Here is an 18,299-nt window from a genome sequence, read left to right as displayed (position 1 = left end):
GAATTAATTTGCTTCGGACCTTTGGGAAACTTTGTAGAGCTCAGAACTGTCTCCCAAGTGATAATTCAGCAGCATCCTCACCAGATGTCCCTTTTGCACAGGTCAGCTAGTTGCTGTGTGCCATGGAGCAACCACAGCCTATCTATACTTTATTGCTCTTCCTGGCCATGGTCAGGTAGGCACAGTGCACAGTTACTTGGAAGTCACTCCACAGGGATATCCAGGATACCAGACAGGGAAGGTGCTTGAGCAGGAGCTGTAATAACTAAGACATGGCAGCAGCAGAGGTTCATCTGTGTCCATCTGGGGAAGGACTTTCCACTCTGTGGGGAAAGGAGGCCCTATCTCTGTAGCTGCAGAGCAAGGAGAGCCCTGGGGAGCAGGCATGGTGCTAGAGTGCTCCTCCCTGCCTCCCCTTCCAGGCCAGGCTTTGTGGCAAGGGCTCTGCAGGTCCTGCGTTTGTCTGAATGTGGCACCACGGAAATTTTAGTGCAACTGTAACTGGAGGGTTTGTGACTGCTGTCACTGTAATTATCTGTCTGGTCAATAAAATGAAGGGTACTGAGTGCCGGCAGTTTGGGGGAATGAAGACTGACTTAATTACAGCAACCAAATCTCTCACATCTCTCCCGTCCACTGAAACACCAGCCGCCTTCATATGCTGCCCTTTAACAGAGCTGCCTATCATCATGCATCTAAACAAACAAGTAGGGAAGACAGAGGGGAGATTGTTTGTCAGGGATGTGTCTTTGCGAGGGAGGAGCAGCAATATCTGCAGGAGGGACTGAGGTGAAACCCAACATCAAAGGCAAGAGGCTGTCAGCACATTTAACTTTACAGAAAACCTTCTCCTAATAAAAAAGGAATGACCTCATTACTACGGACACTAAGAGTTCCCAGGGGAACACCAGGAGACTGCTGCCTGCACTTTTAATATTCACTTTACAAACAAATGAGAAACCTTGAAATAATTTCGGTGTTGTTCTTGGCAAGTTGTTACAATACTGTGTCCTTATAAAAATCATTTAAGAATTTATGTAGTGTGAGTCTACTTTTCATCTGCTGCTTTTTGTTGCTATCAACCTCCCTCCCTCTCACTGCTCCAGTCCTGTGGGAAAGACCAAGATGCCCGTGGAGTGAGATGCTGGTCACCTCAGCGGGTTCGTCAGGAGGCACTGTTTAGCTTGGCTCTGACTGCTGAGAGAGAGGACCCATTCTGGGGGAGATGTTTGAAAACTCTATCTGGACCTGGGCCACAGAGAGCAAGCAAAGTCCTATCAGGAGGGTGAAGGGCAGGGGAAGCTTGGAGCTGGCCACAGAACTGGGGTAGGTGTGCAGAGGGGAGAGTGGAGCCAGTGGAAGCTGGAAGGACCCTGGCTGTGGTAGCCCAGGATGCAGCCTTGGTGTGGAAGTGGTGTGAGGATGCAGTTTGGGCTAGTTCAGAGCTCTTCTCTTGGCTTCTCCTGGCAGGAGTCACCATAGGCAATAATGCCAGGAAAGCTAGCGTGGAACAAATCTGTGTCTCTTCCAAGCCTCTGTGAAAGCATCAGGGAGACAGAGAAAATGCTACTGCAAACTGAAAGAATACATGCAAAGTGTGAGGCTGTTCAGTCAGCCAAATATCTCTGCAAATTACATGAATGGTTTCTTTTCATGGGCTAGGCTTTCTCCTCAAATTACCACAGTCTGAGTGACCAGAAATCTTCCCCAGTGTTTCCTTGGTCTTATATTTGCTGTGTGGTACCTCAGGGAGGTTTGCAGAAATGGTTTCATTGACTCTAAGTGGGGAAAAATACTTGGTACTGGAAATAAGCCCTTACAGATGATGCCTCAAGCTATTCAGTAGCAGTCCACAAACTCTCACCTGCACTTAACTGGTGTGCAGCCTGGGGAGTACCCCTTCCTCTCCTGGCATCTGCCCATGTGTATGTGCAGTGTCAGGCACACCCCAACACACCCATGAAAATGTAAATGTGCATACATATATGTAATTTAACTCCCATGTGCCTATCCACAAACGCACACCAAAGAGCTTGCTTCTGTGCCTCTCAGTATGTTCCTCCTGCTCATATAGGGCCATCCATCCCTTGTGCCGATTTGCTGCCAATTCTGACAATCACATGCAACACAATTTTATGCCTTGGGTTCATCCTCTGTACAGCCAGCCATGACACCAAACTGTGGGAAAAGCAGCTCATACTTGATTATCTGTTATTCACTTTACCTGTTTCTCTAGATACTACTTAGCATCACTTCATCCCAGACTTAGTTTGTCTGAGCTTGGGTTTTTTTGACTACTGCTGCAACGCAAAAGGCAAGTACCTGCTGTTCCTCTAGGCTGTCTAACAGAAGGATAAAGTACAAAAGATGAAAATGTAATGATGGTAAGTAGCTTGTGGGAATGACACCATTCACTGGTACTCTAGGTATCAAAGTACTCACTAACGAGCAATTTACAAAAGACACTGTTGAGTCATTTTGAAGGAAATCACTGAGTGCTGTGAGCAGGAGAGTGCAGACGGCTTCATGCAAGCGTGAGCTACTGCCCAGGAGCTGCCGATTGCAGTTGTGAGCTATGCAAGACCTGCAGGCAGCTCTTTCCACTTCCACACTCTTCTCCGTGGATGTCTGGGAGCAGATGTTCATTCACCCTCTGCAGAATCCTACCAGTTGCCCACATCATGTGGGCAGAGCTAAGGCCACACAGAGGTCTAAGCAAACTGGCATCCCTGTCTTCTACATCCAGGAAATGGTGAGGCATCTTTCCTTGTACAAGCTGAATATCTCTAATAGGCATGTGGATCTAGCATTTTATTTTCCTTATCTTCTTTCTTCCCAATATTAGAGTGGTAATGGACAAAATCTGCTCTGACAGTTTTACATTGTCAATTTGTCATTGAAAACCTTGACTAAATGGTTCCTTTCAAGTGCAGAAAAGATGCTCTTTAAAGCATAGCAATAAGATTCAGGCAAACTCTGTTCAATTGCTACTTCTTTGAACCCCAAATTTCACATAGAGTGGAGCTGGAAGTAAAGATCTTAGAAATCTATGTACCAAGCACTACAGGAAAAGGCAGATATTAATACAGAAAGATGGGCCAGATTTCTCTTTGCTTGAATGATGTAAATAAGCTGTTCTGGGTGAGTGTGAAGGGAGTTGTCCTGTGTCAAACTTCAGAGACAGTGATATGAATCACTGAAATGCTGTTTTGCAAAGGTCCTAGGCACTTCTATGAAGTTGTACTTCACTGGGGTTTTCTCTTGACTTGTTTTGGCATGTTTGCTTATTCTTATTATCTGTTATGGCAAGTTTAATCTAAATACTAACAGAAATTTGAAGATGTTAATTAAAAAGGAAGATACACCAAAGCACAAGTGCTCATTTGTGCACATGCCCACATATTTGTAAATAATACCACATGTGCTGGTGGTCATTTTGTCTTTGTTGGGACACATCATCACAGCTCAATCTGCAGGTTCACATTATTGCCAGCAAGTGAAAAGTAGGATGATGGTCTTCCAAAGACCATCCTCATCAACTTCACTGAACTCCCAGATAGACTTTTACATGCACACCCTTATAGCACCTTCCAGTACCTAAAGGAGCCTACAGGAAAGCTGGAGACAGGCCTTTTACAAGAGTATGTAGTGATAAGACAAGGGTAAATGGCTTCATACTAAAAGATGACAGGTTTAGATTAGATATTAGGGAGAAATTCTTTACTGTGAGGATGGTGAGACACTGGAACAGGTTGCCCAGAGAAACGGTCGCAGTCTCATCCCTGGAATTGTTCAGGACTGGGTTGGATGGGCCTTTGAGCAACCTGGTCTAGTGCAAGGTGTCTGTGCCCATGGCAGGGGGGTTGGAACTAGATGATCTTTAAGTTCCCTTCCAACCCAAACCATCCTATGATTCTGTGATCTAACCTTGAGCAAAGATACAGCTAGGCAGTGAATTAAAAACTAGCCAGGTATGAGTCCAGAAAGTGCGAGTGCAAGTGGTCATACAAAAGTCCAAATGCTAGACTATAAGGAAGGTTGTGAACTAGTGGTTCAAAGAGAACCAGTAAGAAATCTGGGGTCACTGTGTGGCTCTGACACAGACTTCCTTTATGTCCTTGCCTCATTCACTTAATTTAGCAATTCTCCAGCTAAGGCAAGGAGACAATAGTACCTCCTTAATGGTCTTATGAAGGTCTCTTGAGACTGTGGAGAGAGAGAGAACTTGACTCCCTCTGTGTTTATATTCTCCTGAGCAAAAGGGATTCCAGGTTATAAATGCCTGGGTCTGCTGCTGCTCCCCAAAGTAATTGTATCAAATATATGGACCAACAGTAAAACTTCACAATGTTTTCCCATTTGGGGTTAAAGGATGTATTTCATTCGACAACCTGGAATGTAAAGTATGGGTATAGTTTTGAGCTCTCGTTTCTTGTTTTGGTTTGTTTTGTTTGGGTTTTTTCTATTTTTGGTCAATGAAGTAAAATTCAAAGTGCTTACCCCCTTCTTGTTTTAAATCAAGAGGGTATCCCTTTAAGAAACAATAAAAGCTCATTCAAATTTTCTTCTGTATCATTTTTGTGTCTTTCTTCCTCTAACCAAATGGTTGCAGTTCAGTCACACACCTGGCAGAAGTTCTTTAGCCCTGTCAGCTGCAATTTTCCAGAGAAACCTCTTTGCTGGATAATTCCTCATGAGGCTGGAGGAGAGGACAGGTTTGTGTAGCTGTCTGCATTGGAGGGTAATATTGCCCTCTTCCTGTGATCATCTGTTGACTTTTGGAGTGTGGGACACTGAATAACCCAGCAGAGAGATATCACCTGTGAGCAAGGAGGTAAGAGCAAGTACTCTTGGTGAGATGATGTTATTCTCTGGACAATTCTTCTGCCTTTCTAGGCGGGACAGTGTGGCCTCTTTAACCCCATCACTGGATCAGTGCTCTGAAATTACACAAGTGTAATCATCCCACCTGAATTAAGCAAGTAACTCCTGGCTTTTGACTCCACAATCCAGCCTTGGGCATCCCCTCTTAGCCTGATGCCTGCATCCCCCTCTTCCTCCCTCTCCCTTGAAGCCCCCTGCTTGTGGGCTCCTTGATATTTTCCAGTCCTTCCCTAATGAGCACTGCAGAATTACAGCTAATTAAGGATGTAAATGATGCTGGAGAGGGAGAGAGAGGGAGAGGATGGGAAAGGGCGGGGGGGAGGGCAGCTACTTGCTGTGTGCAACTCTGCAGTAAAGTGTCTCCTACCTCAGCAGAAAAGTTATCACGGGAGACAATGTCAACTTTATGGAGATGGGGAGGGCCCTTTGCGTGGCTTCATCCCTGCCTGCAATAACTGCTGCCTCTCTTTTATGTGTCAGCACTGCAGATGCTGAAGTCCTCCCTCCCAAATGCTGCTTTGTCAGCTGGTGCTGTCATCGAGCCCTGGTCTCCTTCTCTGGAACTTGCCACCACCCTCATCCATGTGTTGCCTGGGGGGTGAAGGGCTCAGAAGACCTCAAAACCTTCCTGTTCTCTGGGTGAGCAACCTGTTGTGTCCCTCTTGCTTGCAAAGGGATTTTGGGTGAGGTCCACCTCCAGATTTAGAAAGGACACCGTTGTTCAGGAGGGGAGTGGATTTTGGCCACTTCTCCTAGGCACCGGGGCACCTGCCTTTCTGACCTGCCACCTGCCAGTGCTGGTCCTCAGCTACTGCTCCCCAGGGCAGGATTAGGGCCAAGTCCCTTATCTCTGCAGTGGTGGCCGGTGACTGGGGCAACACACCTTGAGGGGTGACACACGCTGGTGGCTGGAGCTGACAGCTTGGGCCACACGACCCTGAGATATGTGGTTGCTCACCTGTGTGAACTGATCTGGTTTGCTTTAGGAAATGCTCCAGTGGGGGTACTGGAGAAAAGAAGGGTTCATCCAGCAAGGGGTTGCAAGCCCTCCACCCCACCAGCAGCCTTGGCTGGCAGCTCCTGCCTCTGCCAGGGAGCCAAGAGTCAGCTGTCTGGCAGCCCTGCATCGGGGAGAGATGGTTCTGCTGGCTCTGAACAGCTGTTTGAACCCATTCCAGTCTCTCTGGGTCCTCCCGAGTACGTTTCCAAGCACTCTGGGTCCCTGTTGGCGTATTTCTCTGCACATTGCCCAGATCAATGAATTGCGAAGGGAGACTCGCCCCAGCCCCACAGCCAGTCCGTCTGTCTGTCCCCTGCCTGGCTGAAGCAGGAATGCCCACCCCGGGTCAAGGGGAGATGGCATTGGGTGGCAGCGACGGTGGTGGTGGGTTTTGTTGTTGTTTCCCCAGAGCGCTGTGCAATATATTCTGATTTTTTTTCTTGTCATTAAGCCAGTGCCTCGGAGATGATGATGTAGTCCCTATGTGGGCCGCAGAAAGCACTTCGAGCCGTGCTGGAGTCGTGCTGGGTGGCTCTGATAGCAGAGCTAATGGGAGCGAATGGGATGCAACGAACTGTTCTAATGACACCAGCCAGGGAAGAGACAACAGTAAGAATAAATAAATGTTAACTATTTTCCTCTTCAGACATTTGCATCTATTGCCATTAAGTTCATTTAAATAAGAGAGAGAGTGAGAGAGAAGGGGAAACTTACTACTACTCTTAATAACAAGTGTCTAAAAATAAATTAGGATGCTGGGATGCACTTAAGGCATTTTAAAAATAAGTCTGATTTCTTCCCCCTTTCCTCTTTTTTTTCCAAGTTGGAGGGTTTTAATTTGGGCCAAGTAATTTTGGTGCAAACGCTTGGGCGCCTTTCGTTGGGAAATTGGGAGGAATGCAAACAAGATTTCACTTCATTAAACAGGGGCAAACAGTAGAGAAATTGCACTTACTTATGGAAATGACTTTTAAACATGAACAGCATTTACTTGCATTGCCTTGTGCTGATTTTTTTTTTTTTTAAAAGATTATACATGTGAATAATTCACTGCAGGCCAATTAGATGATGATTTCATTTTTAACCTCTCTTCCTTGCCATCTTGCTGGCTGTCCCTTTCATTGCAATTTTCACCCTCTTCCTTCCTTTTAATAAATTAATAAAGATCAAATAATCCCTCTCCCTGTGGTGCCAAGAGCTAGCTTCTTTGAAAGGGTGTAAGGTGAGAAATCAGAGGATCACTGTCTCTGCTAAACTGCCCTGTGATGCAGCAGAAATAACTCCGTGGGATTTCTAGAAGAAGAACTGCACCCATGTGTTCAGGAATAAGGAACGGGAGGAATGAAAAATGGACAGGAATGAAAGGTGGAGACAGACAAAAAAGATCTCCATGCTGTCTGCATGCAGAATGAGGTGCTGGAGAGAGGCTGAGCAAGCAGGATTTACCCTCTGTGAGGCTCCATTGATGCTGACAGGATCACACCAGCATGAGTTTACTCTGGCCAGGCTAAAAGCAGCACTCGGATGGGTGGCTCCATGGCATTACTGGGGATAGAATGGTGCCCTGAAACTCTTCATCATCCCTGGGCCCAGATGCAGGCCAAAAAGATGTGAGGCCACTGTTTGAACCAGGGAAGAATGGCCTGGGATGGGAGAAGAAGCCAGAGGAAGATAATTTTGACTTTTGCCGGGACCTGTCACAAGTGGACCTTACAGCAAGTGGATAGAGAGAGAGTTCTCCATGGGGCCTCCGTGTTTTTCCCCATCTAACAGATGTTAGAGATTCTTGCTGTTATTAATGCGTGTGTCAGGGCTTTTCCAAGCTTCCTGTGGAAAGCAGTCTGTGGGATTTCATGACAGCAGGATCTGCCAAAACTTTCAGGGTGCTGGGAAGGAGTTCCAGAAGAGACTGGCTCCCTCTGGTCTCAACTTTGCTGCTTCTGCATTTCATCAGATGCCTGCCAGCTTAAAAGCAGCATTGGGAGACTCTGTCCATGCAGACCCCAGTCATGTTTGTAGGAAGGCAGTACCTGTCCTCAAAACAGTTTTTTTTCCCCAAATATTTAACTCCTGGAGCTCTTTACAGTAATTAAAGTATGTAATACAGAGCCTTAAAGCCTCTAAAAACATAATAAAAATATATGTAATTAATTAATTGTAAAAAATCAGCCAATCTACCTGTTTCATTTCTTACTTGACTTTTACCTGTGTTTCTTATCTAGCTCTTAGGTCTCATTCATACGTATGACCCACTACATCAAATGTGACTGCTGTCTTCCTTTCATCTGCCCCAAAATGAAGGAGAAACTTTGGTACCTTCCCAGTGAAACTTCCAGTCCCCCGTCACTGCCAGGACAAGGGTAAATTGGAATATTTTCTCTCCCTGCATCACCCACAGCACTCCTCTTTTCTTAGCTAAGCAAGAGGCTTTTCCCTCGTGCCAGTGGAGTCACACTGCAGAAGAGTCACTGCTCTGTGGGGGGAGTGTCAATCCTGTGCCAGTCCTGTGGGGTGAGTGTCTGTCCTGTCTTCTCCTCCTTACAGGTGGGAAAACAGAGGCATGGAGCAGGTAGGACACCTTTTTGCTCCTGTATACCCTGGCCAAGCATAGTCAGCAGTGGGAGAGCTGGGACCCTGGTCAGAAGCAGGACTGTCCATAATTTAATTTCTTGTTCACCTCTCATTTAAAAGTTTATTTTAATGAAAAAGATCTTTCTGAGAAGCTCCCCTCCACATGACTGGTAGATGTCACAGCACCATGTCACTGCTTTCTTCACCCCTGTCTCTGCTGTCTCTGAAGCCTTCACCATCTTTCTCCAGGAACTCCTTTCTTGCACTGTCCCAGCCTCATCCCTCCAAACTGCTTCCCAGGATGTTTTGTTGTCATTTTGTCAGTGTTTGCTTTCTCAACAGATCAGATTCCCAGCCCTTCTGTGCTTCAGTGTTTTTATGGCTCTTCACTGGTTACAGTTTTAGGGGGGAGGAGGTGGCTGCAAGCAATGACCTGTGATTTCCAGGGAAGGGGAGAGCAAGGAAACTTCAAGCAGCATGGCCTCCTGCTGGGAGCAGTCCCTTTTAGAGTCCTTGTGTCAATTATGGCTTTCAGAGACACTTCCCCACTCTATTTGTTTACCCTGGGGAAGCTCAGCATGCCCGTTCAGGGCTGAAGGCATGCAAATTCACTCTCGAGGCAATGGCACAAAGGTCTTTCAGTCTAGGCTTGAGAACTTTGCATTGCCTATTTCTGATTCAACCTACAACACCAGGACCTAAGCTCCATGAAATAGGTTCTCCTTTCCCTAGTGAAAAGGCTTTCACTTTCAGGCTCCTCTGCAGTTCTGTTGTACCTGGCATCCTCCAGCTGAGGCTGGAGTTGAGGAACACAGAGACAACCGTGAGCCCATGTTAACAACAGTCAGTGATGCCATAGCTCTGCACCTGATGCTGCTGACCGTAGTGTTGGGTACAGGACATTTTCTAGCCCCAGAGGACTGTTCCTGACAGCTATTCCAAACAAATTCCAGCATAGACTCTCTTATCCTGGAATATCCACACTTGGAGTTATTAGGAGACATCTTCCTGAGAAGCTTTGTGGAGAGATAAGCCCAGAAACACCAGCTATGAAACAGCATGTTGTGTGCTGAGCTGTCTCTGCAGGAGAGGCGTTTCCATCTGCTACATAACTCTTGAATTCAAGAATAGGACCCTACGGGCTGTTTGGTACCTCTGTTGACCTCAGCAGGCTTACCACCAGGGGCAAGTTTAGCTCTATGCACTCATTTAACCTGCTTCCCCTGAGGTACCTGTGCGGCTGAGAGCTGTGTGAGGTGGACACCCTCAGCAGTGGCACTTCAGCTGCAGCACTTCACAGTGGGCACTCTCTTGATGATCTGCTTGTGCAGTACTTGGAACTGGGGGACAGTAGTGGGTCCTGACCACCCCTCCATGTCCACAAGAGCCATGGGGATCATCTACAGGCAAGGCAAGGCAAGCCAAAGCAAGGCAAGTTCTCTGTTCTCTGTGCAGTCAAGAAGTCTTGGACTGAGGAGGGCTTCAGAGGTTATTGGTGTATCTGACACTGAAATGAGCTTTGTTCTTTTCTGCGGCCTCCTAATGACAGACATTGTCTCTGGGCACTGAATTAACAACCTCAGGTAGAGGTGAGGAAGCGTCAGACATTGTTATTGACGTTCCTGCTGACACCTTCCCTTCAGACACTGCATCCCTGGGGGCTGGAGAGTGCAGGGCTGGGCTCCCTGGACAAGGATCAGAGAAGATGCTGGACTGAGACCTCTCAGAAAGATTTCTACCTACAGCTGCATTTTTTGAGAAGAAAATCCACCCTTGTTTCCCATATGGGCTCTACAGAGAAGTAACAGCAGTGGTGGAGTGCTGATGACATTGGAGAGCTGCTAGTCATGCTGCCAAATACCATCAGGTCTTGAAAAGTAACTTGGCAGCATCCCCTGGGTGACTTATATGTTTCTTTTCTAAGCCCAGCAGGTGTAAGCCTTGAGGTGGGGTAAGCACATCCATTTCACCTCATCATTGGTGGAAGCTGTATGATTAAGAACTGGCTGAAACATGACATTTTCCGCACTGAACTCCAAATGATGTTCAGTTTGGGCAGAACAGGAACAGTTTCCTCTCACCAAAATTTGTATGAGAGTGTATTTTTGATAACAAATGAAAAATCCTTCCATTAGACAGAAAAACCCCTTTTATTTAACTTTAAAAAGAATTTGAACTATTGATAGGTAAGAAAAAATTAATCTGGAAATCTTTTCTGATTTATTGTGTTTAAAATATAAATGCAGAGGATGTTTCTGGAAATTATCTTCCATTGGAGAAAAACTGAAGTCTTACAGGGCTATGTAATAAAGCAGAAATATTTAAAGCAAAGAGCAAAAAAACCCACAATGTTTCTGAAAGAGTTTTGGAAGGAAACATGGGAAGCATAAATTGGTAAATGTAGAAATCCTCTCCTACCTTTCAATTCTCAAAATCTAGAGCAGGGAGACTTTGGATATTAGCAACTCGTTGCTTTATAGAAATGATAAAACCACACTGGTACTCTGCCCTCATAATGTGTATCAATTCACATTAGAGAAGCATACAGACTTTAAAAAATGCATTTTGTCTTCTCTTTCTTCTCCTCCTTCCCAAAGACAGATCAATTTCTTTGTCTGCTTTGCACGAGTGTGAGGACACCAAGACACGGAGATGGGAGTGGTCTTGCCCAAGGTCACACTGCAAACAAATTGTCATGGCAAGAGTCACTCATCAGTTGCTGTGAGGAACAGCAGAGGAAAATGTGGTCCAGCCTCATATGTTCCACTATCATCATGGCACTGTGTTTCAGATCCACTCTGTGAGTATCAAATTGTCTTGCCATCTCTGACAAGCAGACAAAACAGAGAAAGAGGCTGGTCCAAAATGACTTCTGCTGCTTGCAAAGGGAGAAACTTGGGGTGTCACTGGCTGGAGATATCCCAGATTTCTGAGAAGATTTGTGCCACAAATTGTGGCACATGCATCATGTGGCTGGTTTTTTCCTGATCTTGGGGTCATGTGCAAGGAAATAAGTAAATGGTAGGAAAGCCAATGGGAAAAGAACAGTTATTCTTCTGGGGCCCTGGCAGAAGGAATAAGAATGTGGGAGCACCTGGGAAGGCCAGGAAGCAAAAATCCTGAAACACCTTTTAACCCATTTGTTCTGCATTTTCCACTCTGTAGATCCTGCTCCCCTCTTTCCTCCCCCTCCCCCAGCTTGACTAGTAATTCAGGAAGAAGAGGCCAAGGAGAGTAATATCATGCTGGAGATAGGACTGGAAGGGCAGTAATTTAGAATCAGAGGCTTATAGTATTATTGCCTGCAAAGCCATTCATGGGAAATGATTCCAACCATCCCCATTCCGCTATCCCCCTCCCCATCCCGCTCTCCTTGCTCTGCAATAACAATAACAGAAATGCCTTCAGGAGGCTTTTCTACTCAAAATGCAGGCAAAGGAGTGCTTTTCTTCACCACCCCTCTTCTTTCCCTTCTCCCTGCGCTCAGTTGTCCCCCCTGCTTCCAAGCTTAACCGCTGCTCCCTCCCTTCTCCCTCCCCCCCCCACAGGATAAAAAAATAAAAATAATAATAGGGGTAATAAGAGAGGAGGTAATGGAACGTTCTCCAACTGGGCACATGTCAGAAGCCATTATATGTGGTGCAGATTTGCATAATTCAAGAAGCATCAAATTAAATTTGCATAATTCCTTTGATTACACTTGTTATTAAATGTAAGTGACATTGATTTACAAAATGGCCCAATATAAGGTTAATAGCAAATGTCACCTTCCAGCAGGGTGAATAGGGTGCGTGTGTGGTGGTGGTGGTGATGGAGGAGGGGGAGAGGGGGGCCTGGGGAGGAAGGCAAGCAGACAATTGATTTCTGCTCCTCTCTCTTCCTTAAAGGGCTCAGGTCTCCTTTGCAGAGGAGCCCTCGGCTCTCCAAGGGCTGCACTTGGCTTTCACGTGCATGCAGTGTCATTAGGTGGGCCTGCCAAATGGCATCAGTGCCATGACTCTGCCACCTCCTCCTCTGCACTGAGGCATGGTGTGGCCACCGAGCCAGCTCCTGATGGGAGCCAGGCAGGGTGGAAGGAGCAGAGAAAGCCAAAAAGTCACTCTCTCAGGCCCAGGCATGCTTGGTGGGCAGGAAGAGTGGTTTGGAAGGCATCTTTGTAGGAAGTACCCATTGAGGCAAGTTTTTTAAAATGATAAGTGAGCTGGACCCGGCCTGTCGCCAGCTGGCAGGACACCCTGTACATCTGCTGGGAAAGCACTGTGAGGGAGTGAGAGTGATGCGAGGAGCAGGGCCTGAAATGCCAGCTCTGATGGCAGAGATTACATGGTAAAAACACATCTGTGATTACGGCAAGACCTGTAAGTTAAATATAGACCTGCAACCAAAGATGAAAGACTCTGTGCAGTACATACAGAGCTAATGGTGATACAGGCCCATCACCACTGTCCCCTTCCTTAGCCTTGTATGACAGGACCTGGCATCAAACACCACTAGGGTACCCTGGGGGCTGCATCCATTTTGCTAACATGGACTTCAGACCATCTCAAACACTTGCCTTGTTGAGTAGACTCCATCTCTGAATATCTTTTTGCCTCTCTTCATTCTGTATTTTTGTCCAGACAGGGCATGTGATTTCATGCAGGGAAACTGGTAAAGTTATGTGAGCACCTGAAGACTGTAGCAATAAAGTCATAAGTGTACCAGAACTGTGTGAAAAGCAGACTTCTAGTCACAGGCAGTTCCAAAGACATGCATACCTGGCCATAACCTGGTTCTGGTTCTGGTTCTCCTGAAACTTTTTTTGCAAATCAAGAGGTTGGCTGAGAGGGAAACAGGGACCCACAGCATCTCTTTTGATTAATTTAAATGTCTTGTTCAAGGTGAAAAAGGATGCTTCTTTTGGTGTCTGAGCTCTGTAAACATTGTCTAATAGCATCCAGACAAATTAGAAATAAATGTCACTCTGTACCAACCATCAGAAGGGTTTTTTGGAATGTGTCAAAAGAAAAGGCACCCAGTTTTCTGGAATATTTTTTTCAAGTTTTTTTTTTTTTTCTTACTTTGAACAACACCAGCTACTATAAATGCTATGAATTCACAGGATACCTCAGCCAGCTCAGATGTGAAGTTCTCCTAATAAAAAGTGTCCCAAGGAAAAATATCTCTCAGTTGATGTCCGTATCTCCATGAAAGAGGTAAAGACTAGCAGCAGGTGAGGAAAATGCTTGATCCCAGGCCCACTAACACCAACAGGATTGTCCATCTGCAAGGGGAGCCATGATGATAAAGCTTACATTAGTGGGAGAGGCTTTGGAGTACCTACTGAATCTGCTGCTATTAGAGCTTTGGCAGCCACAGAGGAGCATTGTTCATATGCAGTAAAATGGTAACAATGACAAGATATTACAGCACATGGACTGCACAGGAGTCCCACACTTAGAATGGCAGATGTGGGGGATATTATGCTTGATCTGGTATATATACTGCTGATAGGTGGTGTTTACAGCAGGAAGGATACAGTGATTGGTTTATAATTCCAGGTAGAGGTTTTTCAGCCGTTTGCAGCTGATTTTTGTATTCTCCTCATCAGCTCTCTAAAGCTCTAGAAGTCCATGCCTAAGATGAAATCAGTGAACCCACTTTTCAGATCCCAACATAAACATGTGAAGCCAGGTCTAATAATCTAGATGATCATCTACTGAACAAGAGATGTGAAATGTATTTTACAGGCCTTTGGGTAATCTAAAAGGAAGCTGTCGTATGCACTCTTCTAATGCCCTACACATTGTCCCACATCCATCAAGGAGCGTTGCCTTGATACATCCCAAGCATCCAACGCTTGCTCCACAGCAGAAAATATTTATGACCCTCCTGAACCCAGATTCTCAAAGGTACCCAGTGATTTGGGGTGCCCATCTTCAGGCAGTTGAAGAAAATATCTTTTTGAGATTAAGCACATTTGTGGTGGTTAATGGCTGAGGCCTGGGTCCATTTCTGTTGTGAGAAAGACAGAAGATGAAGTGTGTAGATTTGGTGAATGGACACAGAAGGCTGGATGGAATATGCAGGTCCATTGTGCACACCCTGGATTCCCTGGGAGCATGAAGGAGGTGTCTTTGTGTGATGCCAAGGGATTGCTCTTTACTTTGAATATTTGTGTCTGTTGAGCAGGTGTTGTGTTTCCCTCTACAAAGCAGCAATCCCACGTGGCCTGTTGACAGGCCCCTTAATGCAGAAGATGCAGGTTGTATTCCCAGCCCTGTCAATCCAATGCTCTCTACTGCATCCCTCCCACACCCAGGAGCATCTTGGCTGGTTAGCCTGCAAACTCTTTGGACACCTCAGCTTCAGATCCCTCTGTGTGCTCTCACAGAGTGCTCGGCACAGTGGTTCCCAAGTATGTGACTCTTGCCTTCCCTGTGGGGCTGGTATGGTTGTTTGAGCAGGTCCTGACCCAGACCCTGAGGCTACAGGGTTGCGTTGCCTGAAAACCAGTTGCTGGCAACACAGTTTTACATGGTACCAAGCAGGGTGTTCCTCTGCAACAGCTCTGTCTTGAAACTCAGTGTCAATCACACTCCCAGGCCATCATGCCACCTCTGACATGGAGATGCTGACTTGAATGTGGAGAGTGAGAGGCTTGTTTTAAACATGGATTAAGGGGCTGTGAAATTTGCTGCCAGTTTTGGAGGTGCAAGGGATCCCAGCCCAGGCATGGCTGGTGCTCACGTGTGCAATTGCATCCTGAGCTATTTTCATGCCAGCATAAGCCGTAACTCTCCCAGGTCAAAGTTGGCATGGGCAGAGGCAGTTAGCACTGGCAGCTGCTGCTCCTGCTTTGCCAGGGGAAAGGGTCATTTCTTTTCCCTTCCACTTACTACTTTGGCAGCTGCCGGGCTGGTACAGAGCTCCCCTTGCCGTCAGGAAGATGGGGAGCTGAGCTGAAGCCCCCGAAAGCTGGCAGCAGGCAATCAGGCAGTGAAGAGAGAGAGTCTCTTATTAAGGGTAACCCTGGCTCTTGCTGACAATTGCTGACATCGTCATATTTAGCACCCGCATGCAGCGAGCCTGAGAGACACTCACGCACTGGGTGAGCCAACTGCAAATTAATCGTCAGTTCATTACTGCTCTGTGCCTTTCATCCTGACAGCAGCCTTTCAAACGTGGATATAATTGGAAGGGTCCATGTGGCAGGAATTTGGTGAGGGCTGGAAGGGAGAGACCTCAGCTCCCTCTCTCCTTTCCCCTCCTTCCCTTTCTCAGACCAAGTTCTGGGAACAAACAGCAAGCTTAGGACAGGCTGATGAAGGAAATTAATCTCTCTTGCCCTTGTATCTCATCCCTGCCACCTACACCCCTTGACATACGTTGAGGTCTTCATACCAGGAGATCTGTTTACATCCAGGAGGTTCCCTCGAGCTATAATTACCCTCAGCTTGCAAACAAAGTGTGCAGAATAGCAGGGTCGCCTGTGAGAACTTGAATATGTGCATCATTGTTATTGCTGGTGGTGGGTATTACTGTTGTGCTTATTACTGTGCTACTGGGAGGCCCCGTCGCTGCATTATGCAGGCAGAGTGGAAAGTGAATCTGCAGCTAGGGAGGCTTTTACAGGCATGGGCCACAACTGTGGAGCAGAGTTTGGAGTGTAGGGGGAAAAGAAATGACTCCCAGCGTGCTTGGGACCTCATTCTCTGGAAAAAGACACAAACCCTTGGATTTTATTCATCATGGCATGGGACAGAGCACCATTCTGTGCCTCAGTTTTCCTCATGGTCAGGGTGATGTAAATATGCTCATCCTTGTCATGGGAACAGCCAACCCTGGGACACCATGGAGTGGAGTTAGTATCTGCTTCTCTAGACTGTATGGCAGGAGGGGTCTGCTCTGACAAAGCCATGGGGAATGAAATTCCCCTGGGGGTGAACATCCATGGCACTAGAAGTGTAGGGTGGGGCTGAATTTTTGTTTGTGTTTTGATTGATATTAGCAAAAGGTCTTAAAATAAATTGTTAATGCAATCCCAATGTCCTGTTTGCCACACTTGAAAACAAAGGGGAGGGGTTTCTTGAAACTCTGGTTTTGTAATAGGAAGCCATGCTTGTGGACAGGTGATGGAGATGCCTGGGGGCCATCAGGAAAAAGTGCTTTTTTTGAAACCCCTTTGAAGGGAAATAGCATTGGAGCACTTCTGGGAAGTTGGTTTCTTCCTTTTTTCAACTTCTGCTAGTTGATGGCCTGCTCTGGTGTGCCCACTCTCTCCAAGCTCCCTCTGCACAAGGACCTGGCTCTGAGCTGGGGGATGTAACAGCGGAGAGTCCAAGGAGGGGACCCAGTCACAGGCTGCCAAAAAAGGCTGGGGGTCTGTGCTGACCAGGTGTCTGCTGGAAAGGATCCAGGAAAGGTTAAGCACTTCCAACAACCTGTTTTGTGACTTCCTGAGTTGTGTCAATTAGCTTCCCTCAATGGTCTAAAGGATGAGGCTGTGGTGCTTCTCCATGAGGCAGAGGGAGGGAGTCATGCCGTGAGGACTCTGGCCCCCCTTCACTGTGTCCCCCCCTGCTCCTCCCGTGCAAAAGTTATTGTCGTATTCGGTGGAGTCTCAGGTAGGCAGATGAATGGGAAATGTTCCTCTCCATTACTAGCTGCACTTGACTGGAGTCTCATTACATTACGATGGCGCTTTAGCAGGCGAATGGGCCTTGCGTCTGGGTTCCCAGCACCCCTCATACCTCCCTGATAACGTAAATTACCCTCCGCCTCATTGCCTCAAATGATCAAACATCAAATTGCCAGTAAAAAAAAAAAAAAAAAAAAAAAAGAGGAAAAAAGAGAGAGAAAAAGAGAGAGAGGAGGGAAAGGAGAAAAGCTGAACAGAACCATGAGTTGAATCTAGATGGTTTGTCAGCAACAAGAGACGAGTCAGCGGCTCTTAAACACTTGCTAAAGATGAATCCGTTGAAGGTTCTGAGCACAGTGGTTTTGCTGACAGTAAAGTACACCTGTAAAACCCAAACAATGCTTTATAATTCCAACTTACACCAGTCAAGAACTGCTACTTAATTCCTTCGATCCACAAAGGGGAGACCCACACTTAACCTGTGTTTCTCCATCAACAGACTTCAGCAATGCTGAGAGAGACAGAGAGGCAGAGACTTGCACACACTATAGATTTCTTGTTGATATTGTGGTTGAGCAATATTCCAAATCCTCTGACCCCCTTTTGTCCCCTTCTTCCTGGCCCCTGACACTGGCTTCCAAGACAGAAGAATAGGTCCCGGATGAATGAAAAAAGAAGGAGGGAAAAAAGAGAAGGAGAGACATTGGGAGGGGAGGGAATAGAGCAGGGCTGGTCGACTCCGTGCAGAAAAATATGGATCTCGGCAGGGTAACGAGGCGCAGTGGAAAAAGGAGGCTATACGTCTTTTCTCAGTATTTAAACGTGTGCTTAATATGGCGCTCAGTGGAATGGTTAATCTGCTAATGCTGGTAGTGTTTGCTGTAGTACTCAGAGAAATGTTTACTGCAGTATTTCATGGGGATTGTGTTCTGGATGGCACAAAAGGAGGAACCGCTCTAGCGTACCAGGAAAATGTTCATTGCAAAATATACTGGAATATTAAGAGGTTTATTTAGTGGCGTACTTAGTATAATATGAAAAGAGTTAAGCACAGAGTGTTTTATTAATATTTTTGGGGTGTGGATGAATTTCAGTGCTCAGGAAGGTTATGGAGAAGCAATTCCAGCAAAGGCTGGTTTTATTCATAGATTTATAGATCTTAAGACCATAAAGGATTCTTGGATCAGCTAATCTGACCTTCTGTATAGCACAGGTATATACAGT

At 46.3% G+C, this 18,299-nt stretch overlaps 1 long non-coding RNA gene across 1 annotated transcript; it reads left to right on the top strand.

Moving 5' to 3' along the window:
* Window positions 1-4,039: 4,039 nt before the first annotated feature.
* On the top strand, window positions 4,040-8,400 carry LOC127476815 (uncharacterized). Its single transcript, XR_007906731.1, has 4 exons — window positions 4,040-4,834; window positions 5,365-5,523; window positions 6,336-6,493; window positions 8,107-8,400. It is a non-coding gene; the product is annotated as an uncharacterized LOC127476815 (long non-coding RNA).
* The last annotated feature ends 9,899 nt before the right edge of the window (window positions 8,401-18,299 follow it).

This window comes from Manacus candei, unplaced genomic scaffold (genome assembly GCF_025592945.1).
Source record: "Manacus candei isolate 608988 ecotype Guabito, Panama unplaced genomic scaffold, ASM2559294v1 h1tg000050l, whole genome shotgun sequence".
In the NCBI taxonomy this organism is placed as follows: domain Eukaryota; kingdom Metazoa; phylum Chordata; class Aves; order Passeriformes; family Pipridae; genus Manacus; species Manacus candei.
This window is presented reverse-complemented; position numbering and strand designations above follow the sequence as displayed.